The sequence below is a fragment of the Heptranchias perlo genome, chromosome 22 (genome assembly GCF_035084215.1).
Source record: "Heptranchias perlo isolate sHepPer1 chromosome 22, sHepPer1.hap1, whole genome shotgun sequence".
Classification (NCBI taxonomy): domain Eukaryota; kingdom Metazoa; phylum Chordata; class Chondrichthyes; order Hexanchiformes; family Hexanchidae; genus Heptranchias; species Heptranchias perlo.
The window spans coordinates 6,672,305-6,700,180 of NC_090346.1; the positions used below are offsets into that span (position 1 = coordinate 6,672,305).

At 42.4% G+C, this 27,876-nt stretch overlaps 1 protein-coding gene across 6 annotated transcripts in view; it reads left to right on the plus strand.

Annotated features, from left to right (window-relative positions):
* The window catches only part of tnrc18 (trinucleotide repeat containing 18), a 154,764-nt gene that overhangs the window by 19,998 nt on the left and 106,890 nt on the right, over window positions 1-27,876 (plus strand). The window lies entirely within an intron of this gene.

Consider the following 27,876-nt stretch of genomic DNA (forward strand, 5'->3'; position numbering starts at 1 on the left):
AGTTCAAATGACTGAGTCTGGCTGACTGCTGGCGGCTCTTCCCTTGGCCCAGGCTTGCTTTTAAAGAGACACAAGGCAGATTCCAGCCTGACAGCCCCGTCACTTCATTACAGTCCACAGCCCCCTGCGCTCAAATCCCTCGTTGCAATTTCTTTAAGCCTTTCCATTCCTCCCCCCCCCCCCACTCCCTCTACTCCTTTGACCAGAGTTACAGAAGAAGGGAAAAAAATGAATAATGCATAAATCTGTTTGAAATGCGTTCCAATCCATAACTTGGAAAGGCAGAAGTGCTGAGGGGTCTTCTTTTTTGGACTTTTTATTTGCTGGGAGTCAGCAGATTGCAATATCTCTTTGGTGAATTGCTTTGGAGAGGGGAGAGGGACAATCTGACTGGGCACTTTGAATGTGGTGGGCCATTTAAGTGGATGAGTGTTTCTTTTTTTTGGAGGGGGAGTGATGGGGTCTGTGCTGCCAGGTCCAACAGTGTAGGTTGTTACACCTTTTAATCGTCAACCCAGATTAAGCAGGAATTGACACACTATCTGTCCACCCCAGCCCATTTTGCTTGGTGCAATATTGGTCCAAGAGGTGCCTGGGTACTCTTAAAATGCAACCTCATATTGGGCTGGAGTTATACTGCATCTGGTGTGAACTCAAAGCCATGTGAGGTGGCCTCCCGCAGGGACGCTCATACTTCTTGTGTTTAGGTGCTGGGTGGGGATCAGATTGGGACCAGAATCCCAGACTTATGCTGCCACTTTCATGTCAATGCACACCCAAAACCACCTGATGATATAACTGCATTTTAGACAAACCTTCTTGGAAACGCTAAAATATAACCAGATTGATTGGCATTGTTTGAAATTTAAGTACAACTGAAATTTTAAAAGTTCATTTTTGGGATGTGGGCGTCGCTGGCAAGGCCGACATTTATTGCCCATCCCTAGTTGCCCTTGAAAAGGTGGTGGTGAGCCGTCTTCTTGAACCGCTGCAGTCCATGTAGTGAAGGGACTCCTACAGTGCTCTTAGGTAGACAGTTCCAGGAATTTGACTCGGCAACACTGAAGGAATGGGCGATATATGTCCAAGTTGGGATGGTGAGTGACTTGGAGGGGATCTTGGAGGCACTTGCTGCCCTTGTCCTTCTAGGTGGTGGAGGTCATCGGTTTGGGACGTGCTGCCAAAGCTTAGTGGAAATTTAAAATTATAATTGTTGAAGAAGAGGATTGTCAGTAGTAAATTTTGCAATTGTAGTAAGACTTTAACTTGAAGTGTGGGCACCAGCTTTGAGAGGCCCAAAACACTTATTTCTTAACCCAAATTGGAGGTGGTCTTGGGAATGGGGTAATGGCCATCTAGGGAAATGTCCCTGGAAAAGCTTTTAGTCTTGGGGAATCCTTTTGGAAGGTGGTAATTTGAAAGTGAAGACTGATGTGTTTTATTAGCAGTTAGTGGGGTGTGTCTGTCAGCAACAAAGTGTCTGTGACATCTCTCTAACACCCTATGACTCTAACACCCCATGACACAAAAGCAATCAGAAGCTTCCAAAAAAAACCCTCTTCAGTCTTAGGTGACAATGAAATTGGTTTCTATGATTTTTCTTTCTAACTTTGTCTGCAAGGAGCCTGATTAGTTTCTACCAGATATTTTGTATCTACATCTGATTGATACAAAACAGCAAATGGTTATAAATCTTTAAAACAAGATCAATGTGGCAATGGTCTAGGAAACATAGTAATGTTACAGGAAATATGGAGACTGCTTTTTATGAAATTTTCTGCTTTTCAGACCCAGGTATATTAAGAAGTGCTTTTCATATTGATAATTATATGTAAATGATTAGGAGTAAATCTATTGACATATTTAGAAGGGTTTTGGGTTCCATTGGATCAAATCTGATTATTTTCCTTTCTTACCACAGATGTCAATCGATGCAAAACTAGTACTGCAAAAGAGTCCAGTGCACCATAGCCTTGCTTAAGTGTAACAGTAACTTCCCCCTCCCCCTTTTAAAATTGTAATTTATAACCTTTGATAGCTAAATATTCTTGCCCTCACCAAGAAATATAAAAAGGTTCTTTGAAAATGTCCTGATTGTATCGCTGAGAGATGCTTCACAAGGTTTTCTGTGCTGTAAAAGTGGGTGAAGGAGAAAACCTGATAACAGCCTGTGCAATACAGATTCTGTGGAACAGAAGGCATTAACTCCTCCAGTGCTGAATTCCCTAGGGATAATAGGGAATTCAGCGCCCGAGTAGTTCATCTTACTTTTCAACTTATTGGCTGCCTTTGCATAAAACATTCCTTATTTATACCTGCACTGTTTGTGCCGCAATAAAACTGTTTATTTTTACATTGAAACATATATCCATACATGAAATATTTTCTTCCAGATCATTAAAACCTCACAAGGTGACATTTTTGTCATTAGCACCATGCAGCTTTATGTTTGTGGATGTGATAATCCCATTTCCCATAGGATTAATATTCAACATGTGTGCAAATCTGGACTGATGACTCACATATGTGAAATGACACATCGATGGTACACAGCAATATGTAGTATCCCAGAAATAGCTTAAAAGGCGCATATCGCTTTAGTGGAGGCTATGCACATCGTCAAATAGTGACCATATGTCCTAGATATTCTTTCACAAGCAAAAAACCATCATAAATTGTACACTCATGTGGGGACCATCCACCAAATTGTTTGCATTTAAAGTCGAGCGAGCGAAAGACTATTTCTCCAAGTAGGGAACAGAGACTTGGTCGCAAGGAATGTAAAATGACTTTAAATGCTTTTTTATTTGTTTGCGGTTGAGGACTGCTTGGACATGTTTTGACAGGAGAGCGTTTGAGAGAACTGGTGAGTATTAATTGCTTTGGTCCGTGATGGGGCCCTGTTTATGTGTTAACTTTTTTTCAGTACAACCTGCTTGTGCGTTAAACTGGAAATTCTGTCCTTTATTAGCCCTGACAGGGACTCGGCTCCTTTACAGTGTTTGTCTTATGTTATAGCTTTAAAAGGCAATCTTTCTTGGCAAAGGTTTAATCGCCTCATCTTGAGTTTTCTATAACCCTTGGGAGATTGCATAATGTACAACAGCACTAGATACATAATGTTTTTAATGGCTGCGCTAACTCCACTGAATGGTCCCTTACATTTCGCAGAACCTGAATCTGTTTCTCATCACCAAACATATACAAGATTGTACAAGTCAGCCTTAATGCTAAACATTATAAAGCAACTGGAGGATAGAAGAGCATGTGTGTGTGTGTGTGTGTGTGTGTGTTTGTCTGTGTCTGTGTGTGTGTGTGTGTGGGCGGGCGCGCGCCATTTACTTAAAAAGAACCTCAAATGCTAGGCTATATTCAAAGGAAAGAAGACTATTCCTTAATGTTTGGTTTGATTTTAATCTTTCGAGGACTGGTATCTTGCTTCACCTATAATAACATTTTTTGATATTTTTCAGTATACTCCAATGTACAAAAAAAAACTGTATAGTGGAATTGTACTTTGCTCAAATTCTGCTTTGTAAGATCTATTATTTGAAATCTGTGATATACCATGACTTTGATCAATTCAAAATAGAGCACGGAATTCAAATGCATAAAACAGATTAAAAATCCTACGTTCTCCACTTGCAGTCTCTTGCACAACAATACCAGAGGCTTTGAACAGAATGGGAAACCTGATATTTTGTGACTTATAATAGCCATTTACTGACATAAATTTGAGCTTTTGGTAGGCCAAGCAGTAATGGGCCACGTAGAATATTGGCAGGAGGGGACCAACATTATGATAGAAATAGATACTTAACTAATCACTTTGTCCTTGAGTTGGTATGGGCACGGTACTATATTGCCTGTGTACTTTATCCAGTGGTTTAGTTGTCATACAGAGGCCAGCTAGCTCCATTGCAATAATACAGCAAACAGTGAAATATATTTTTAGCCTTTCAGTTTATTAACTGAGCAATTGACGCACATGCTAATGGAAAAAAATACACATACACATACGCACACACAAACGTAATCCCAAATTCTGAGCATGCTGGGGCTCGCTGGTACTTGTATTTGTTTGTTTATGTGCCAATATGTTCAGTATAGCCCAATTTCTTGATTTAATCAGTAACGGATTGAGTATTCGATTACAAAAATAATTGTCTGCCACAGCCCTAATAAAGATTTATGAGGTACCCCAAAAGAATAAAGGTGATGGTGGCCTAACAAGAGGTAACGATGATTTATTGCACAGTTCAGCTGTGTCTAATAAATCTGTATCTGTTATTCTAATGAAAGCTGTGACCTTTATCCCCTTGGTGAAGGATTCTTTAACTTTTTAACATGGCATCAATTACCAAATTATGTTTCAACTGGAATTTGGACAATGCAAAACGGTGAATGTTTTAAGAACTGCAGCAAAGTTAAACCTTACAAGATGGCTGCCTTTCACCTGCCCCCACCCTCCCACTGCTGTTTATTTAGAAAAGGCTGGAAATGAAATGTCCTGTGGTCCTATGGAGATTGGTACAATAATTTTTTTAAAAAGCAGATGTTTTAGGCATATTTTTCAAAGCCCCCCAAAGACTTTCTGCTCAATGCATAAGAAGATTTAATAATAGTGGTGGGTCTTCTAAATCTTGAGTATACTGAACTTCTGATGCTAGTGCATAATTTCTTTCTACTTTTAGTGTATTTGAGCAATTAACAAATTTACGTCAAAATATGTGAGTCAGGAAGAATATGATTTTTGATGTTACGAACTGCTTCAGCTCATCAGCTGAAACCTTTATCCCTGCTTTGTTACCTCCAGGCTTGACTATTCCAATGCTCTCCTGGTTGGCCTCCCAACTTCCACCCTCTGCCGCCCGTATCCTAACTCACACCAAGTCCTGCTCACCCATCACCCCTATGCAAGCTGACCTACATTGGCCCCATTTGCCCTCCCGTACCTTGACCAAATGACCATTACTCACGTGGAAACCTTTACATTGAATGCTGACAGGCTAGCTCAGAGTGCCGCAGCTGAGCCCGTTCCTGCCCTCGCCCTATGCCCGCCTACCCACACTGCCAGCTGGACAGTGCTCGGTGGCTGGTGTTCTCCTCCCTAGCCTAATTGGCACTGAGGCCAATTGTACCCCCTGAAACCCTGCACCAACTCAGCTGAGATCAGCTAAATCAGCAGAGAGCAGGGATTGATCCAAGAACTCTGTACAATTCAACTATGGGGTGGGCCCAGGAAAAAAATATTGTTTAAACTATTATCGATGTCCCTTTTGTTTTATTTAGTGAGGGTGCATGGATATTTTTCGAGGTTTTTGTAATCTGCATATATTATTTATGCCTCATGATACCAAATATAGAAATATGGGTTGAGAGCTTTACACGCAATTGCAACTCATTACTCATAATTTGTAGAGTTGTGTCATTTTAATGTATTATGTAAAAGTACTTAGAAACTTTTCAACCCATTGTGTAACAAAAGATATTTTCTTCTCTCCCTTCTCCCCCCATATGAGGCCTCCAAAACTAATTTAAATCAGATTTAACTAGTATTGTAAAGTGGAATGAGAGGAAAGCACAAAACCTTAATTGAAAATATTATGGTACAAAGGGGAAGCTGGATAAGTACATGAGGGAGAAAGGAATAGAAGGATATGCAGAATGGGTGAGATGAAGTAGAGTGGTAAGAGGCTCGTGTGGAGCATAAACTTTGGCATAGGCCAGTTGGGCTAAATGGCCTGTTTCTGTGCTGTAAATTCTATGTAGATTAAGTAAGTCTTGTTGCAGAAATAGGGCTGCAGTTTTCGAAGGGTTAATCAGTTAAAAATCTGCTTTTTGATCTCTAATTCACAGAAAAACTGACATTGATAAAACCGCCACAAAAGGATGCAGCTACTTGGCTGCTCAAGAACCTTATTTTTTTAACATTACCAGCTCCTGAGAGAATTTCAGCATAGTGTTCAAATTTATCAATTCAAAAATCCAGCTTCTTGCAGTTGTGCTTTTAACCCTTTATCCCCGGAATTTTTTTTCAAGGAACTCTACGAAGGCAAAAGGTTAAATACTGACCGATTATGCGGCTTGAATACAATTCTTTCAAGTGAATGAAATGCGCAGGCCGAACTTTTCTGTTGAAAGTTGAAAATATCAAAGCAGCATTAATAACAAAATGTCGGAGAATTCTAAGGGGAGAGAGAGAATGAGTCCTTAGTCAAATCAAAGATGACTTGCAGCCTAAAGCTGCTGCTGCTGATTTCTCATTATGTGTCGAAAGGAGGAGAAAAAGACCGGATATTCCACAAAAAAATAAAAGAAGAAAGATCTGCGCCTTTCACGATCTCAGGACGTCCCAAAGCGCTTCACAGTCAATTAAATACTTTTGAAGTATGGTCACTGTTGTAATGTAGAAAACGCGGCAGCCAATTTACACACAGCAAGATCCCACAAACAGCAATGTGATAATGACCAGATAATCTTTCTTAATGATGTTGGTTGAGGGGTAAATTGGCCAGGACACCGGGGAGAACTCCTCTGATCTTCTTCGAAATAGTGCCATGGGATCTCTTACGTCCACTTGAGAGGGCAGACGGGGCCTCGGTTTAACTTCTCAGCCGAAAGACGGACACCTCCAACAATGCAGCACTCCCTCGGTACTGCACTGGGAGTGTCAGCCTAGATTATGTGCTCAGGTCCGTGGAGTGGGACTTGAACCCATGACCTCCTGACTCAGAGGCGAGAGGGCTAGAAATTATGAAGAAAAATAAAAAGCAAAAATGACAATGTAGACGTGATGTATGCATGTGATTGCTCACAGTTTGCTTGTTTATGCATTTTTCCCTTTACTCTTTTAAAAAAATCTTTCCAATTGCTCCTGATTGTCCCTTCATGATGATTTATGTCAGGGAAAAACTGCTGGGCAGGAACAATTGCGACCAAAGTCTTATTTTATTCTCCTCCCTCTCCCTCTCCCCCTCCTCCTGTGAATGGCGTATAACCCCATTTGCCAGCTTGGAGAAACAATGGCACCAAATTAATTTCGTGAATCTAGCATGCAATCTGATAAGAAACAGACTGGTGAAGCCTCTGAACTATATGGTATCCAATTTTGTTCTTAGTATGTTGCTGGGCTTTAATTTTGTCTTGGTGTTATTCACCATAGTCTCTAAAGTACTGGTTTGTCTAGACCAGCGGAACGAACCGCTATCTTTAAATTGAGAGAAGGTTTGGCACCAGGGCACCAAAGGGATGCAGGTTCACAAACTGAAGGACTTAGTCATCCGTGGCTGGTGGATCAATCTGCCAAGAATCCTGGGTCTTCAGACTAAAGAGTCAGCTACCATGCTCTGGGCAGCTTCCCCCAGACAGGCTCTCACTGGAGAATGTGAGCAGTGCAGAGTGGAAACCGCCTCATGTCAGGATGTCAGTTTTAAAACGTTTCCCTTCAACAGTACGATGCGTTAAGATCGCAGTAATCTCGCAGTCGCCAGGCGAATAAGGAGTAACTGCTTGTAGCATGGCGTTTTGTTATTCGCTAATGCTGCAGAACAGAAAAACGGAAGCTTCAACCGTTACCTGCAGTTTACACTTCAGTAATAGATCGTTCAGCTGTTTCAAATCTCATTACCCAGATACATAACACGCATAAACAAGGCACTGATAGACCAACGTAATTCTAAAATATAAAGTTGAACTTTTAAGTATGAATTAGTTCAACTAGTTTGTAACTAAAGAGAAAGAAAGAAAGAACTTGCATTTATATAGCTCCTTTCAGGATGTCCCAAAGCACTTTGCAGCCAATGAAGTACAGATATTGTTGCAATGTAGGAAAGGCAGCAGCCAATTTGCGCACAGCAAGGTCCCACAAACAGCAATGAGATAATGACCAGATAATTGGTTTTAGTGATGTTGATTGAGGGCATCTTGACAGTGCAGGCTCCCTCAGTACCACACTGGGAGCCAAGATTCTGTGCTCAAGTCCTTGAGTGGGTCTTGAACCCACAACCTGCTGACTTGGAAGCAAGAATACTGCCACTGAGCCAGGGCTGACACCTAGGTTTAAAATATAATAGACTCTTTTTTAATTTTAATATCAATTCCCATTTCTCTCACTAATTTTCTTTGCCAGTTTTCCACTCCATCATGGAGGCATTGCGTGGCTATAGTACCACAGGAGCCATTCTCTCCCGGTACCTAGATTGAGTGGGCATTTTTTATCTGTGAAATGCTGCGGTAACGGCAGGCTATTCGACCACCGCAGCATCCTAACCACATCCCAACCCCGTCCTCACCTGACGCTCACAACTGCAATACTTCCAGCAGCGATAGCAGGAAACCTTGAAGATTTCCCTTCCTTCCCCCTCCCCCTACCCCTCCCAAAGGTTCTTAGGCTAATTGTAGCACATCTGCCACAACCTGGCTGAGACCAGCTGGTTCAGCATAGACTGCGGATCAAACCGTGCTCATCTGCTTTGCTGAATAAACTTGCTGAGTCTTCACAAAGCCATACTGTATCAATTCTTACAATCATTCCAGGTCTTAAATTCCGCATGCTCTTTCATCTTTTTAAAACGAGGCCCATTTTTTTGAAGTAATGCAGGCCGCAGATAAAGGAGACATCTAAAACAGATCTCTATCTTCAGAAATATCATGTATTTGCAGAGATATAGCCTGAAAAAGGAACCAGAAGTTTTCATGTTATTTTTAGGGTGTATCCTGGATGAAGTTTTCCCCAAAATTCCACCGTAAAATATCTCACAAAACTCCCACTGCAGCATCACAGCAAAGGAGATCAAAAATTGACTATTGTAAAGTTTGAATCTTGAGATCTCTTGTATCAACAACAACAACAACTTGCATTTATATAGCGCCTTTAACATAGTAAAATGTTCCAAGGTGCTTCACAGGAGGGTTATCAAACAAAATTTGACACCGAGGCACATAAGTAGACTTTAGGGCATCTTGGTCAAAGAGGTAGATTTTAAGAAGCATCTTAAAGGAGGTAAAAGAGGTAGAGAGGCAGAGAGGTTTAGGGAGGGAATTCCAGAATTTGGAGTCTAGGCAGCTAAAGGCACGGCCGCCAGTGGTGGAGCGATGAAAATCGGGGATGCCCACTCACCTCATGCAACTGTAGTTTGATCTAGTCTGACAAGATGTGAAATGGATGAGGGTGAAGGTACACTGTAAACACAATGGATAGCTGTTTTAGGTCACCTTGTGGGGATCTACTACTGGACTTTGGTTATATTAAGGGAAAGAAAGAGCTTACATTTATATAACACCTTTCACATCCTCAGAACGTCCCAAAGTGGCTTACACCCAATGAATTACTTTTGAAGTGAAAGTCACTGCTGTTATGTATACAAATATGACAGCCAATTTGTGTACATCATATGAGATAAAAGACCAGTTAATCTGCTTTGCTGCTGTTAGTTGAGGTGTCAGTACTGACCAGGACACAGGGAGAGCTCCCTGCTCTTCTTTGAATAGTATTATGGGATCTTTTACATCCATCGGAACAGGCAGACAGGGCCTCAACTTAATGTCTCATTCATAGAATGGCACCTCTGATAATGCAGCGTCCTCAGTATTATGTTGTGTAGACTGATTATACTGGACACCTGGAGCTGAAACACCTCTGAAATGAGCTAAATTAAGTTTTCCAATGTGCAGCACCACCACTGTCGACGTATGCTGTCGATGGTAATGGTAGAGCTGCAATTTTCTATTCCATATTGTTCCTTGATCTGATGCATACCATTGTGGTGACATCATTTCCCACCCACAGCAAACATGTTCATTGCCACATGGACAGTATAGCTGATGCATAATTGAAGAAATCTGTCTCTGGGACTGTCTCAGGTTCTGGCACCAGGACCAGCAAGTTATAAGCAAACTAATTTCTAGCAGAGAGTGAACTTGTCGATTTACAATAATACTGGCCATATGGAACAGATTGTGGCACATCCATATCACGTTCATTCTTTTACATTTCAACTGTATTTAAGAACATAAGAACATAAGAAATAGGAGCAGGAGTAGGCCACATGGCCCCTCGAGCCTGCTCCGTCATTCAATAAGATCGTGGCTGATTTTTTACCTCAACTCCACTTTCCTGCCCGATCCCCATATCCCTTGATTCCCCTAGAGTCCAAAAATCTATCGATCTCAGCTTTGAACATATTTAACGACTCAGCATCCACAGCCCTCTGGGGTAGAAAATTCCAAAGATTCACAACCCCTTGAGTGAAGAAATTCCTCCATATCTCAGTCGTAAATGGCCGACCCCTTATCCTGAGTCTATGCTCCATAGTTCTAGACCCCCAAGCCAGGGGAAACAACCTCTCAGCATCTACCCTGTCAAGCCCCCTCGGACTCTTATATGTTTCAATGAGATCACCTCTTATATTTCTAAACTCCAGAGAGTATAGGTCTATTTCTACTCAATCTCTCCTCATAGGACAACCGTCTCATCCCAGGAATCAATCTAGTGACCCTTGGTTGCACCGCCTCATATTTATTTTATGAAGTTTTTCTTCATAAAACAAAGTGCCGTGGAGCCCATGGAGATGAATGTTTGATCACAGTGCGTTCACAATCGATGTGGCTGCCTGGCACAGTACTGTTGAAGAACAGGCATACTCATTAACAATATCCAGCGCAATCCGTCTCTGGGACGACACATCTCTGATTAAGCAATTCCTCCCAACGCTGCTCCAACTAATGGTCGTTCCAGTCATGAGCCAGTGTGAAAAGAACTGAGGAAAATAACAATGCATGGATATAAATAACTGGCAGTTACAAAGGTAAAAAAATAAAACAAGAAAGTGCTGCAAACACTCAGCAGGTCAGGCAGCATCTGTGGAGAGAGAAACAAAGTTAATGTTTCAGGTCGATGACCTTTCATCAGAACTGGGGGACATTAGAGATGAACAACTCTTAAGCAAATACAGAGCCACAGAAAAGGGGGGCAGATAATAAATGATCTTAATTGCTCCTATTGTCTCTTGTGCAGCAGGTGCTGGTAATGGACGATGGCTGCACAGAGTCTTTTACACCTCCTCTGGACCCATCTTTTGTCCCATTATCACCTCCTTTTGCCTTGCACCAACCTCCCTTTTGTCCTTTTCCTGCCCTCCTATTTTTATTTCAGATTTCCAGCATCCGCAGTATTTTGCTTTTGTAAAAATAAAACAAGTTGTCCTTAATGGCAGTGATTTAATTTGTAATAACCCAAGACTGGTGCAATGTCAAATAGTTTGAATTTCCCCCCCCCGTTGAATTTTCCACCCTCTGTTCCTGGAGGCAGTGACTTGCGCTGGGGTACGTGTCCATAGGCGCTAACAGCCCTCCGGTACCTCACCCAAAGGGCCATTCTTAATACATGAACCTGCACAGTGAATGTCAGCATTTCGCACATGCACCTTCCAGCCCAAGTCCCTGCATAGTAATCAGGAGCGGGAGCCCTGACTGGCCTAGCCAAAGCAAACCTTGTGTAGGGCCCCTTCTGCCATTCTACCTGTGATTAAACCTTCTTGACCCATAAAGCTCAGGGGCACCTGGGTAGCACAGTTCCACACTCAGCCATCCCCACGCATGTACATTCAGAATTCAGTTTCTTCCTTGCCAATTTTCTCCCCTGCCCTCTTCTTGCTGAGGTACAGTTTCGTGGCTGCTGGGCATCTTCTGGTACTCCACCCATTGTTCATGCGTTGGCTGGCTATTCATCCACACAGGGGAAGGCATCACAGCCAAGCCCAGCCGAGACTTCTCTTGATGTACACACACACAAACACACACGTAGACTCACACACACACACACACACACACACACCCCCCAGCAGGGATTCCTTGATAACAAAACCAGGAGCTGAAAACTTGTCCAATCTGTCCAAAGTGTTAGCCGAGGCCCAGTGGTAGCACTCTCGCCTCTAGGCGCTATATAAATGCAAGTTCTTTCTTTTTCTCTCCATAACCTAGGGTCCCAAGGCTAATTGTACTGCACTAATGTCACTCTGACTCATCAGTGCAGACCAAGGATTAATTCTGGGACCTTCCCGGGCTATAGGGTTCTGCTATTCACTATCTAAACTGGCTCAAACACTGGGGGGAAGCTACTGTCTGACATTTTAAAATGTGCAATGCACTGGTATTGGGGGGGTTGGTGTTGCTGGGAGAAAACTGACTGAACAGATGCGGTAGAATATTTTGTGACACTAAAGGCTGTGCGCTGCAGAACAATTCAGTCCTGAAAGGGTCACCCTTTTGCTGGTAATGACACATGCTTACTGCATGCTCTCTCTGCCAAACGCTTTTGTTTTTGTAAATAAATGTTACTTGTCTGATGTTGCCTGATGCTGGCCTCATTCCCTAGGCTCTTAACAGAATCGAGTAGATTGTTTATAAAATGCTACTTGTGGCTTGGTGGCTGTGACTCCCATGACACTAAAAATGGACCCAACTGGTAGCTTTGTGCAGAGGGACCCTGGTGATCTCATTGCGATTTCGGAATATTTCACCCAAGACCATTTTGGAGAATTCCCTGCATCGAACTCAAGGGTCTCCGATTTCTCATGGTATAAGTCTCAAATTGAGTGCAAATCTATCTTTAAAATCCAATCAAGGAAAGACATTTCTTGTAAAGTGGTATCTCTGAGGAAGGTGTGAGGAATAAATTCCTCTCCTTGCAAAGGGGAGAATGTCCATCCCCTGAAGAGATTAAGTAAAATGGCACCAGGACACAATTATTAACTCTTTAAAGGCTGGGACCAGTGGGAGGGTTTGATATCTGGAAGCATGCACGTCAGGCTGAATCTTGCTTGCTGACTTTCTTGCAAGTTACTTAGGCAAGGCAAATTGAAGTCACTCTGGATGCAATTGCTGATGCATTTAAGGGGAAGCTGGGTAAGTACATGAGGGAGAAGGGAATAGAAGGATATGTTGATAGGATGAAATAATGTAGGATGGGAGGAGGCTCGTGTGGAGCATAAACACTGGCATAGACCATTTGGGCCGAATGGCCTGTTTCTGTGCTGTAAATTTTATTTAATTTGGTGGTGTGGATTTCCTTATGTTTGACAACGTTGCTTCAACCATTCTTGTAAGCAGCTTTTTCACTGGCTCTGTTTTAACAACTTGCATTCATGTAGTGCCTTTAAGTTGGAAAAAACGTCCCGAGGTGCTTCACAGAGATACGAGGAATTAACAGCTGCTGAGCCAAGGAAGGAGAGATTAAGAGGGCTGACCAAAAGCTTGGTCAAAGAATTGAGTTTTAAGGAAGGCCTTTAAGGAGAAATGTAGAGAGGTGGAGGGGTTTATGGAGGGAATCCCAGGGTATGGGGCCCAGACGGCTGAAGACACGGCCGCTAGTGGTGAGATGAAGGGAGGGGCTGAAGCGCAAGAGATCAGAACCAGGCGAATGGAGAGTTTGGGGGAGAGAGGTGGTAGGGCTAGAAGAGGATACATAGGGAGAGGTGAGGCCATGTAGGGATTTAAATACAAGGATAAGAGATTCAAATTTGAGACACTGGGGGACAGGGAGCCAGTGTAGGTCAGCACAGATAGGGGTGATGGGGGAGTCGGACTTGGTGTGGCATAGAAAGTGAATTTTGTGTGAGTTGAAGTCTATGGAGGGTGGAGGATGGGAGGCCGACTAGGAGAGCAATAGAACAGTGGAGTCTGGAGGTAAAGGTATGGATGAGGGTTTCAGTGGTGGATGGGCAAAGGGGCAGTGGTACGAAGGTGGAAGTAGGCAATCTTTGGGGTTGATATGGGGTCGGAAGCTCAGCTCGGGGTTTACCAGGACCCCAAGGTTTAAGGTGGGATTCTGGGAAATCGAGCCAGCTCCCAACAGTTAACATCACTAAATCCGACTGGCGACAGACTCACAGTTTTCCCTGGCTCTACAAGTTTTCTGCCAGGTAAAGGGAGGTGAATATAGCCGTGTAACAGTGCAAGCCGGCTCACAGACACCAGTCTATGGAGTCTGACCGAAAACAATGCAGGTGAAAAAGGTGTTTTAATAAAAGTTCATGAAAGGCTACCCAAAAAAAAGGCATCTGGTCAACTGGCACGATCCTGCAGACAGGTTTGAAATTCTGAGTATGTAAACAAGTTTCATTATATCAAGAGCAGTGACTAAGTGTGGTGGCATTCTTGCAACTTCAAAAAGGAGTTAATTAAGACAATGACAAGTAGACGGGAGTGTGTGGTACAATTATGTAATACCTTCATCACCCATTACATCACCAAGGTCACAGCCTGAGCGGTCTATGTAATCCTCAGTACTGGTGATGGTGGCCAAAGGCTGGACCATAGTTTTGCAGTGGTTGCCTACTCCTTTTCTGTCTATTTGCTACACGTGGCCATATTTAGTATCTTTTCCACTCTTCACTGCTCAGATGCCTCTTATGGCAACTGAGTTCAATTTTACATCAAAAGTAAAATGTATGAAATCCTCTAGTGACAAGAAGACTGGGCTCGTTTCTAGCCAAGGAACAAAATGATAAGGATATTCATTATATATCATTTTCTCCTAGCGGAAAACTGCCCCAGTCTCCTTGTCATTGCAGGACATCACATATTATATTAAATATTTATATAATATGCATGCCAGTTCACCTGGGGTTCCAATACTGCAAAAAGGAAATAAATTCACCAGTTAACTGCGACTTAATGTCTTGAGATTGTGATTCATCAGAACCCAGCACAATATTTTCATCCTTGATTTTTGTTTATATACATGTGTATGTACACGCACATACATGTGCACGCACATGTTAAATGTATTACTGAACGGCTTCACACCCATCAAACAGTAAGGGTAAGTGCATAGCATTTACCTGAAGTGACTAGTACTATTTGTACTTATAATTACACAGTATCATGAGCAGGTGCTTGACGTGTACGTGCAAAAAGCGTGAGCTGTTTCCATGGAATGTTCCAGAACACAGCAGCTGGAAAGAATGAGCTCGCAGATTTCTGCGGACTTTAGATCACTTCAACAAAAAACGCTATGAATTGAAATGTTCCTCAAGTAGCCCATAACTTCTTTTAATTTCTCTAGTTGCACGTAAAGTATGGGTTGGAGTTTGCTAATTGGACAACAAATGGCAGATCTGTTGTTTATTAAAGTCAAAAGGTTAAATGCGGATGTGCAGCATTGTACAGTAAAAGCCAAGGATGTCTCTGTAATTACAGCTCATGATGGTACAATTATAAGTGTTTATTAAAGGTGTCACTGTAACTTGCTAATCCCGATATTGCGGAACAGCTTTTAAATCTGGATCTTCTCTCACCCCAACCACCAAGAAAAAACACATATGTGAGAGAAAAAAAAGCTTATTTATGGTGTCTGAATCCATTTCCTGTTGACTGCGGAGCAGACTAGCAGTGACATGTTCAGTTTGAAAAACAGATCGGCATGGGCTTGAGCCCCAGGGCCACCTGATACTTGAACATGCCTGGTGCTGTTGCATTGAGTCTTGTCAATGTTCCTCCAATGCAGGCCCTGTGGAAACAAAGTGCCCCTCCAAGGTGATGCGGGATGAGGAGAGGCCTGTCCCTACTGCAAATGTAACGTCTGGAGTCTGATTTACAGCAGTTGTGGAGAATTCTGTGCCCTGCTAAGAGGTGGCATGGAAGTTAAGTGCCCGTGGTCTTTTAACTTTGTTTTGCCAAGTCTTCCCATAATAAAAACTAAAATAGCTGGAACGAATAAGGGTCTCAAATGAAATTCATTCTAGTAGCATTTTTTTTCAGACTAATGATGCCCAGCAGGAATTTGTAAATCATTATATCAAAACTTTGAAAACAAAATTACATATTAAAACAGACGCCAGACTTATTATGTTGTACAAGTTGGTACCCAGATGTTTTATGCATTAAAATATATTCATTTAGTTCCACTGTGCATGAATTCAGCATGAGCATTAATACAGTAACAATAATGGATGAGATGTACTCTTAATGAGCCCTGTGATGCCAAGATTAGCTGATGGATATTTGGAGCGGTTGAGAATGAATTTGAATTTTCTTTGTGTCCTTGAGAGAGGTTTTTGTGGTGAAGCTGATTTTTCTTTTGGTTGAATCTTTTGGGACTTGTACAGTTTCTAAAATTGGTAAATGTTTAAAGAAACTTGAGACGTCCACATAAATCGAAATAATGGGGAGGGGGCAAGAAAAGAGACTCAACAAATGACGTGAGGCCGGGCTGGGGGAGGGGGGGGAATGTGAGATCCGTAAAGTTCTGATGCAAGATTTTTTTCCAGAATATGTTTTCATTCCAGACGTATAGTCCTCATTGTTTCCTGTGAGGCACTAGGGACGACACTGAGCCAAATCATCTGTCTTTAAAATCAGTTCCATTTTTTATCCTTCATATGCAGTATAAATATGTTGCTGCTATACCCTTTGACATAGATTTGAAGATGTTAGATCAGCTGAGATATCTTTTTTATTTCTCTCCTTTATAACTCTTGCTTTCGCCTTTTCTGCAGTGGTCACACAGCTAAGGATCAGAAGTGGCATTCTGTGTGTCACTTCTAAGTCAGGAGCTTTAACATCTTGCTAACAGTAACAAACGGGAGCTGATCTGAGGCAAAAAGGACGATTCTGCTCTCATTTGTGATAACAAATGCTCAAAGATATTTAGCCTATTTGGAATAAAGCACAATGAAAGTTATATTGTTGGCGAGCTTTGCCATTTCTGAACAGACGTGGAGCTCTCACCATTATAGCCACTGTCAGGGTCGAACTGTGGAGCTCATGGCAGAAAATTATATATCTTCCGTTTTTCCTTTAAACAGCTTAAGTGCTTTTACATTAAAGTAGCCTTCTGTTGTGGTTAAAATCCAAAAAAGATAATATATATATAAAAAAAAACTGGCCAGGTGCACACAGCATGATGATTTTAAAAGATTTGTTTTATTAAATATTGGCAGAAGAAAATAGTAAAATCATTTGCAGGGAGGATAGGGCTCTCTCTGGGTGACAGTGACTCCATTTTTTTTAACGCTCCCCATTGGTGAAACTCTGCAAACAGGAACATCTCATCATTAACAACAACAACTTGCATTTAGTAAAAACCTCCCAAGGCGCTTCACAGGAGCGATTATCAAACAAAATTTGATACTGAGCCACATAAGGAGATATTAAGACAGGCAGCCAAAAGCTTGGTCAAAGAGGTAGGTTTATAGGAGCGCCTTAAAGGAGGAGAAGGGAATCAATGAAAGGCATTGCCTCTGAATGATTTAAAACCTGAATTCCATCTGTAGGTTTGTCAGGAGTCAGGTGTGACTGGGACCCCATCCTGTCCCCCCATGTACACACATGCACATTTTAAAAAAAAAACCCTGTAGGTTCATATGCTTTTCCCAAACTGCAATAAATGGGATTCCAGCGTTAGTAAATACCAACCGACTGGCTTCCCATTTCCAGCATACAACGGACAAGAGTTTTTAAGGCAAGTCGAGGCGATTACAATATTTGCAGCTCTAAAGCTGATTAATCGTGGTGTGAAGCAGAATGAATAAGGGCAGGGAAAGGAGGTGAAGTATGAAGAGGATTCTGCAGGAATTACTGCTCCACCAATTAAACTAGACAGATTTCAACCAGATTTATGTCTGTGTTTTTTAAAAAAAGAATTGACCAGGAGCAAAATGGCTGGTATACAAAAAACAGACTCTGCTAATGAGTGCGATTTAATGGCTGTTTTCTGTTTGGCTTTGGCACAGACCCTCGCCTCTTGCTGTAATATGCATTATCAAGAACTAGTACAGATTTAGTTGGTGGCTGTGTTGTTGAAATAGGTTTTAATAATAGCAACCATTTCAGTGCAGATTCAGTGTGTTGCAGAGTGGGATCTTAAAAGTGTAAGTTCAGTCCGACAGCTTGTTGAACGACAATTTGTTTCTTATTACACTATATTGGAACCATAGACTCACTAAAGTACACCTAAAGTAGGTGCCAGTTTAATCAATAACAGTGCATTGCTTTTGGTTATCAATGTAGTTTTCTTCCCCCCCCCTCTTCCAATTTTCTACTCTCCAATTCTCCCTTGGTTAGAGTCCCCAGCCCAGGGGCATTAATGTCTGTCGTAGCACACTCTGGCTGAGATTACCTAACTCTGCCCCGATCAGCGATTTATCCTGAGACCAGCCTTGCCTGCACCCAAGCGGCCAGTCTTAATCTGTGAGCTGAGAAATTCAGTTCTGTCAGGCTGTTTGGTCTGTGGCATCACAGCTGAGCCCGATTCTTCAGCTGTGTCTCACTGATAGTGCTCTCAACTCTGAATCAGAAGGTTATAGGTTTAAGTTCCACTCCAGATACTTGAGCACAAAAGTCTAGGCTGACTCCAGTGCAGTATTGAGGGAGTGCTGCACTGTCGGATGCACCATCTTTTGGATGAGGCGTTAAACTGATACTCCGTCTGCCCTCTCAGGTGGATGTAAAGGATCCCATGGCATTATTGGAAGAAGAGCAGGGTATCCTGGCCAATATTTATCCCTCAACCAACATCACTAAAATCGATTATCTGGTCATTGCTGTTTGTGGGACCTTGCTGTGTGCAAATTGGCTGCTGCGTTTCCTACATTACAACAGTGACTACACTTCAAAAGTACTTAATTGGCTGTAAAGCGCTTTGGGATGTGAAAGGCGCTATATAAATGCAAGTTCTTTCTTTCTTCACCCACCTAAACAATGGGCATGAACATCAGAAAGTCTGTTTTTTACGGAGTTGTTTAAATTGATGCGCAATAAATTAGGCGACTTGTATGAATGAAGTTGTAGTACATTTCCAATACCCCTGACTTTCATAAGAAGAAAATGAGAGAGAATCACTGTGCAGTCTTGCCTTTGGGATTGTTCGAGAAGAAAGCCCAACCCAGGCTGGCATGCTAAAAGGTAACCAGCCTCTCTTTCAAGTATCACGTACATCCATAACTCTTATTTACGATGCGCATTAAAATACGGCAGAATTTACTAACAAGTAAACAAGTCCGTACTCGCTCCTCCATTACATTCTGTTCCTAATTGCAACGTTGGGTTTGAATGCTGGCATTACCTTCAAAATAAAGCTATACTTTTGGCAAAAGCTTACCTTGGGTTAGTTCTCTGGATGGGGGAAGGCATTGGGAAGCAAATCGCAAACGTATTTGATTCCTTTTAAGTTTCGAAGCAAAGATGCTGGCAGCAGTGAGTAATCGTGATGAAAATGACCGCAGATGTATTTCAAACTGCAGCCTCTCTAGTTTTCCCCTTAACTAACTGTCCCCATAAACAACCACATGTCCTTGCTTTCAAGGTTGTTTTCAAGCTGTAATTTAGTCCAGGCAACACTTGCCTAGGTGCAAGACATTCAGTGTCAGCACATTGCAGGATACTCTGCGAATGAAGGGGAATGTGAAACCTAGACGGATTTTTTATAACTAGTAAACAGCATAATTCAGACATCTTAGTGTGTGTGTGTGTGTGTGTGTGTGTGTGTGTGTTTAGTTTAGATACAGTCTAATTTTAATTCAAAGTCACTTCATTTGGCTCATCCATTCATTTGTTTTTTTCAAGCACAAAAATGACAAATGCTGGTTTGTGTGAAATGCATGGCCAGATAACTCATATTATTTTGGCCAAACATGACTTTGAATTTACAGGAGTAGACTGTATTAATCAAAAACTTTCAGCATTAGGATAGAGTTGGTTTGAGAAAGTGAATCACAGCCCAGTAAGCAATTGTCCGTCTTGTGATGGTGCCATATAACCTAAAGTACGCACAAACTCCATCTTAAAGGTTTTTTACCTTATCTAAGTGCCACTGATGGCTAGTCGCACACGGAGCCCTTGCATTATTGACAGCACTTGCTAATGGAAATGACCTGATTTTTTTACGCGAGTCTCGTGACTTGTCAAGCCATAACCTCCTGCTGCTAGCCGCACATTAAAACCGCTCTCTGTTCCTGAGCGTCCTCCAGTGGGCCTACGAGAGAGGAGACTCCAATTGAAATATTAGAAAGAGGAGAGTGATGTAAGGAGGTGGTTTTGGCATTGCTGTCCCAGAATCTGAGCTACATCAAGTTGCAGGCATGAAGAAATACAATTACATTGAATTTACAGCACAGAAACAGGCCATTCGGCCCAACAGGTCCATGCCGGTGTTTATGCTCCACACGAGCCTCCTCCCACCCTTCTTCATCTAACCCTATCAGCATATCCTTCTATTCCTTTCTCTCTCATGTACTTATCTAGCTTCCCCTTAAAGGCATCTATGCTATTCACCTCAACCACTCCATGTGTAGCGCATTCCACATTCTGACCAGTCTCTGGGTAAAGAGGTTTCTCCTGAATTCCCGATTGGATTTATTGGTGACTAGCTTATATTTATGGCCCCTAGTTTTGGACTCCCCCACAAGTGGAAACATCGTCTCCAAGTCTATTATTGGGGCTTTCGTTAGAACAGAGAACCAGAAATTAAATCGGACCAGCCACTTAAATGCTATGTTTACTAGAGCAATCCAGAGACTGGGTATTCTGTGGCGAGTGGCTCACCTCCTGACTCCACAAAAGCCTCTCTCCCACCTACAAGACACAAGTCAGGAATGTAATGGAATACTCTCCACTTTCCTGGATGGGTGCAGCTCCAACAACACTCAAGTTTGATTGGCACCCCATCCACTGGCTGAAACATCCGCTCCCTCCACCATGGCGCACCGTGGCTGCAGTGTGTACTATCTACAGGATGCATTGCAGCAACTCACCAAGGTTTCTTTGGCAGCATCTCCCAAACCCATGATCTCCACCACCTAGAAGGATAAGGGCAGCAGGCGCATGGGAACACCACCACCTGCACGTTCCCCCCCAGGTCACACACCGTCCTGACTTGGAAATATATCACCCGTTCCTTCATTGTCGCTGGGTCAAAATCCTGGAACTCCCTACCTAACAGCATTGTGGGAGAACCTTCACCACACGGACTACAGTAGATCAAGAAGAAGGCCCACCACCTCCTTCTCAAGGGCAACTAAGGATGGGCAATAAATGCGGCTTTGCCAGCGATGCCCACATCCCAAGAATGAAGTAAAAAAATTACAGGGTGATTTACTATAGGACAGGGTAATTAGAAAAAGACTGTTTCCAGTGGTTGAGGGGTGTGGAACAAGGGGTATAGATATAAGATTAAATATGAGTTTTAGAACAGAGAGCAGGAGAAACTTTTTAACGCAGAGAGTTGTGAGCCTGTAGAATACACTATCAGAGTTAGTGATTGAAGAAGAGACCATGTTAACATTTAAGAATAGGTTAGGTAGATGATTGAAGGAATGGGAGAATATAGGGATATGGGGGAGAGGGCGGGCACATGGGATTAGGACTGCTGCTTGTACAGAGGATAAACACCAACACAGAACAGTTGGGCCAAACAGCCAGGTTCTGTGATGCACTATCCGTGTAATGTTGTGTAATATATGTAAGGTCTAAAGGCCATCACCAGGGGTCTTGAATAAAGGTCTGGCTGTCAGTGGCCTCACTCGCATGTTTCCCTGTCTCCATGACTAAAGCTTTTTAGTACAGGTTTCCAGCCACGTACCTATAAGACATGTTTAGTTGATTTAAAGTTTCCTAAGTGTACCACTGGGCAAGGAAAGATCTGGATGTAAGAAAAAGGATATTAACATTCGAGGGTGGAAATAAAACGATTCTCAGTTGTGTGCAGTTTACATGTTCTGTGGCTCTCTAACGTTTCAGCCATCAGTACGAGAAATTTAGAGATCACTGCTTTTAATTTTGCTTTTTTGTTCACTGTCTGTTGATTCATATCGTGGACCCCACCAACTTGTTATGCTTGTTTGTAATGGGATTTTCTTTGCAATTAAAAGGGTTTTTTTTCCCAAAGCTCCCTGATTGCTCAGGGGGTAAATACACTCTGCATTATGGGACGGAGCCGTACGGCCCAGGAAGTTCCCAGGTTTCCTGTGGTGAGCTGGGGCAGCAGTAGGGATGCTACATTTAGCATCAGTATTCTCTGGGGGAAGGAAAGAGGGAAAAAATCAGCCAGCATTCCTACTCCTGATCAGAGTCCAGTGACCCATGCTGGAAACTGCATATATGTGGGCCTGATTGAGCGGTTCTGTATAATTGTGTTAAAATTGTATAAATGTTTACTGGATAGTGTCCTATATTTGACATATAAAGTTATCTAATTGCGATGATTTTCTTACTTTTGATTGCAAAGTGCTTTGGGACGTCCTGAAGTTGTGAAAGGCACTATATAAATGCAAGCTTTTCTTGCAAATCTTTCTTTAGAATGCTTTATCAAAAGAACAGACTGAATGTCAATGGATTATCTATGAATCCAGCGTGTTGCTGACTAAATCTGCAGCACATCACATGATACACACTCAGTAACCAGTGATAGTCTTTTGGAATTGTCCATTGTTGGGGATGAGGGGAGGGGTGGAGAAATTAAACTCAGCAGTGAACACCTGTGGTGACATGACGTTGCATCATAGGAACATAAGAAATAGGAGCAGGAGTAGGCCAATCGGCCCCTCGAGCCTGCTCCGCCATTCAATAAGATCATGGCTGTTCTGATCTTAACCTCAAATTTAAATTCATGTCCAATTTCCTGCCCGCTCCCCGTAACCCCTAATTCCCTTTACTTCTAGGAAACTGTCTATTTCTGTTTTAAATTTATTTAATGATGTAGCTTCCACAGCTTCCTGGGGCAGCAAATTCCACAGACCTACTACCCTCTGAGTGAAGAAGTTTCTCCTCATCTCAGTTTTGAAAGAGCAGCCCCTTATTCTAAGATTATGCCCCCTCGTTCTAGTTTCACCCATCCTTGGGAACATCCTTACCGCATCCACCCGATCAAGCCCCTTCACAATCTTATATGTTTCAGTAAGATCGCCTCTCATTCTTCTGAACTCCAATGAGTAGAGTCCCAATCTACTCAACCTCTCCTCATATGTCCGCCTCCTCATCCCCGGCATCATGACCTCATACATGGACATATTTATTATCTTCATATCCCAAATAACACATACATACTCTGCACTTCCTCTTTGCCAGTTCATAGGAGACTGGCGTTATGATTTAAAAGTAAACTCAGGAGAGTGGTCCTCTTGGGCTGCCCCCAAAGGCCAATCGTACGACGTACAAGGCTCTGCCATGTACCCTCTGCACTGGCCCACCAGGATATTAGGGGCGGGCATCCTCATAGACTTGCCAATTGATGCAGGGTTTCTTCTTGTTTTCATGTTAAAGAGCCCCCTTTTCTGTGCTACAGCTTATCTTCGTATAAGACCGAATTGTTTCAGTTTTAATGTCTAAGAGCAAAACGCTGATGGGCGTTAATATCGTAATCAGACAAAATATATCGTCCATATTTTATCAAGGCTCATTCTCATATTTTACAACGCTGTCTCTATTGAAGTGGGTCTGTGGTTTTGCTACACAGTTATAGAAAAGAGCTTGAATGTTTGCTTCCATCAAACCTTGTTATTTCGAAACTGCTGAAACCTACACAAATGCTGTAAGGGAACTAAGTGCAGCATAGATGCATTTATGGGGAAGCTAAACAAACATATGAGGGAGAAAGGAATAGAAGGTTATGCTGATACGGTCAGATGAAGAGTGGTGGAAGAAAGCTCGTTTGGAGCATAAAAACTTGGCACGGTCCAGTTGGACCGAATGGCCTGTTTCTGTGTTGTACGTTCCATGTAATTCTATACAAGAGAGACAGAGAAGCCTTTGAGGGCTTGCCTTAGAGGTTAGATTTACTACATATTTGACTTTGCATTGACCAAGCATCCCTTGGGCATCACCCCTTAGTTAACATTAAAACCGATATTTGGACAGCAGTGAGTGGAGCTCCGTACACGATTGCCTGCGTGCATGTACAGGCCTCTCTTTCCCCGAGAGGTCAGCGATATGGAGCCAGCACTTTGGTCCCCTAGGATGGTCTGAGGAAAGGAAGTCTCATGGGGTGCAGTTATACTGCAGGTGCACGGTCTGCAATCAGTACATGTGTATAACGACACCCCTTGTGGCTCCCTTTTCTCATTCCCTCCTAGGTCCTTAAAAACCTTTTCTATTGATTTGAAAAATTTCTCTCCACCACCCCCCTCCCGCCCAGCAGGAAAAATGACCTAGAATTGACAGCAATAAAATAAAGTACACTGTGGATTTATTACATTTCCACTGATTTTTCACAATCAAAACTGCTGCAGCAATAGCAGTACTTCACATTATCTTCTTTTGAGACAAGTAAATTTAAACCTATACCATGAAGTTGCTCTGATTAAATAAACACAGCCAAGCCTCAGGCTATAAGAAAACTAGCAGGAACATCAAAAACTTCACTAACGTTACCACTGTAGGAATTTCCCTTTCTTAACAAAAAAACAATTCTTAAAATCCAAATCGACTGCTTCTTTTTGGCTTGATTTGTACAGAGAGCGTTCAGCTCCCAAGCAAAGGAGATTCAAAACTCCAGAGTCAGAGACTGGTAAACAATTTTGCTGCTGTTCTCCCTGGTTGTACAGTTGGGTTGATCCCGAGGCCTCATCTAGTCCATATTTGGCCATGTTGAGTCAAGTTAAAGGCAAACAAAAAAAAAACGAGGTGGTCAGCCAGCCCCCTTGCCTTTAAATGGAAAGGGGGCTATCAGACACCAGGCAACTCCATATGATCCTTAAAGAGATGTGATTTTGTCAGTCATGTATTCTACATAAGAACAGGAGAAGGCCATTCAGCCCCTCGAGCCTATTGCGCCATTCAATTAGATCATGGCTGGTTTGTATCTTAACTCCATGCATTGTCCTTATTGTGCTTTATAATTCCTGTCAGGGAATGGCTAAATTTTCCAAACAGAATCTGGAAAAAGGAACAGAAAGAGAGAAATGCCAAGTTGGAACTCATGATTTTACAATTATGGTCACATGCCTCACTTTTTAAAACAACAAGACAAAACACAGGAGTGAAATTGAGCATTTTGTGTAACCACAAAGGATTTTTTTTCGAGAAACTATTCAAACTTGAGAGAGCTTCCACTCTTTAGGGTCTTTCTCTCTTCCCTTACAAAAGGGATGGGCAATAAATGCTGGCCTCGCCAGCGATGCCCACATCCCATGAACGAATAAAAAAAATACAAGTCGCCCAGTCAGCAAATGAACCACTCAATATGGAACTGATACTACGGATCAGGAAAGGCTTGGCCAGGCCTGTGCTGAGTTAACACTGCAGTGGGGTTTGTAACTGACCTCCTGAAACAGGGAGAAGTAAAATCGGCCGCAGTTACTGCTCCTGATAAATGCCCAAACCTGAGGCTGTGGGGTGAAGACAGGGTTGGGCTTGGCTTGGCGTGCCTGTGACGCCCTACATGGTCAATTAGCCCTCTGAGACTCGCTGTCCCAGTTGACACTTGAAGAAGGGCAACTTGGGAAAGATACCAGAGGGTTGCTGGTACCTCTGGAAGCTTCCCACAGCTATGAGCTACCATCTTAAAGGTAGTTAGAGGAGGGCTTTATATATATATATATATATATAAAAAATGGGTACAGTAGCATGGGGATTATGTTACTGGACTAGTAATCCAGCGACCTGGATTAATAATCCAGCGACCTGGATTAATAATCCAGAGTCATGAGTTCAAATCTCCACCACGGCAGCTGGGGAATTTAAATTCAATTAATCAAAATAATCTGGAATTTAAAAAAACTAGTATCAGTAATGGTGGCCACAAAACTACAGGATTGTCATAAAAACCCATCTGGTTCACTAATGTCCTTTAGGGAGGAAACCTGCTGTCCTTACCCGGTCCGGCCTATATGTGACTCCAGACCCACAGCAATGTGGTTGATTCTTAATCGCCCTCTGAAATGGCCTAGCAAGCCACTCAATCAAGAAGGCAGCTCACCACCACCTTCTCAAAGGCAATTAGGGATGGGCAATAAATGCTGGCCTTGCCAGCGATGCCCACATCCCATGAACAAATAAAATATATATATTATGTACATAGATTTAAAATTGTAAGCTGTAGCATATTACTTATTGCTTTAGTGTTCTAATCTTGTCAAGTTCTGACTCTGGATTCAGTCTATTTATCCCAGTTCAGCATTAGTTGACCATCCAAAATCAAATCAAATCCCACACCTTTTTTCATTGCCATGTCGCATTCTTGAAGCTCTCTCTCTTGATTATCCAACGATAAGTATTAGTAATTGCTGTATTTTGTGACATTTAATATTGTAAATGTCCGTCTGATATTTGCTTTAGCAGATGTTCTCGCTCGCTGTGTTGCAAATCATTAGGTACAGTCACTTAATTATAGTCCTGGAATAGAAAACACAGCTCTCTCTCCCCCTCCCTTTCCCCCTTGGTCTGGGTCATCTGCGCTATTTAAACACAGCCTGTCAGCGCTATAAACATGCAAACAACATATAAATACTGCAGCAGCAATCTTGTGCTTACAGAGCGTTGTTATTTTTTTTATATATACAAACTCCATCATTGGCTGCTTTAGTTTTCACTCTCAAACTTTATTGTTTCCAGCAGGTCAGATTAATCTCTTGTGAGTTTGAAATTGAATGTTCGGCTGTTCTGCCGGGCGCGTTACAAAATTATATTTGATTACATGCTGTCCTTCAGCTGCCTGCCTGTGGAATACTAATGCACAGGAGTGTTGGTGAATTCCAATGATGTCACCTTCACACTGCAGCTTGCCTGTCACTTAAAACCGTTTGGAATTGTCCAGCAGAGTGGAATCATCCAGCAGAGGCAGGTGGCCAATTTCGACCTTAAGACAACAAGCTGTCAAATAAAAAGGATGGCCGTGAGTATGGGTTCCCATCAAGCCTGTTGGATATAATGGCCACTCCGAACACCCCCCTCCTTTGCCTCTAGGTAATTTGGTTTAATAGCCAATTGACCACTAGCACCTCCACCAATGTCTCCAGGCACTTTTCGCAAAACACAAGCCTATCTGTTATCGCGTAACATCTGCAGGCATGAAGTCCAGGCAACTTACTGTGCAATGCTGCCAATCAGGTTCTCCCAAAGGCGCAGTTAGTGGGTGTGTTGGGGTGGGGGAATGGGAAGGAAGGTTCTCCTCACTTATAGTCCTATTCTCCACGTTTGTTTTGGCCATTGTGGTTTGAAATGGGAACGATGACCGAGTTACCAAGTCTGAGTATTTCTGAAGAACCTCTTGAGATTAGCTACTTTTTAAAACTTTAAATAGAGCAACATTACTACCACAGTGAAATTACAGCTGGACAGGATAAGTCTTTCATCCCAAATTGTCTTTGAAAGCTGATAACCTGTTCACATTAAACCAAAGCAGTGGTGAAAAGATGCAGAATCAAAATGAATTATCCAAGGGGTGAGGTGGTATCCTTGCACCACTTTCAATACACGCCCCTTTTATGTGTAGCGACATTAGTAGACATTACTGGCTTGTAAGCCATAAACATTTGTTTATAAGCAAATTGGCTAATAGAATAAGCATTTGAAGATCACAAAACTTTCCATACATGGCAATACAGCAAAGACTGCAGCAGATCATTGCTCTGCCATTGTCTTGGATAATGCTGAGCTAATGTTGTTACCCTCGGGCCTCTAACCTTTCCTGATGAGATGATCACAAGATAGGTTCAGACGAAGAAGGCCCTTCGGCCCATTTGATCTCATCTTTCCAGAACACCAACCCTACCATCCTCCAATTACAGTAGCTAGCTGTTTCATAAACGCATCCAGTGTCCTGACCTCAGCCCGCCTGACTGTGCCTCCGTTAAGCGTGCAGTTATCTGGAAGGCTAATTTTTCTGTGTTTCATCTCTGTGAAAGCCTCTTCTATTGAATTATGTCATGTGTGTCATTTTAA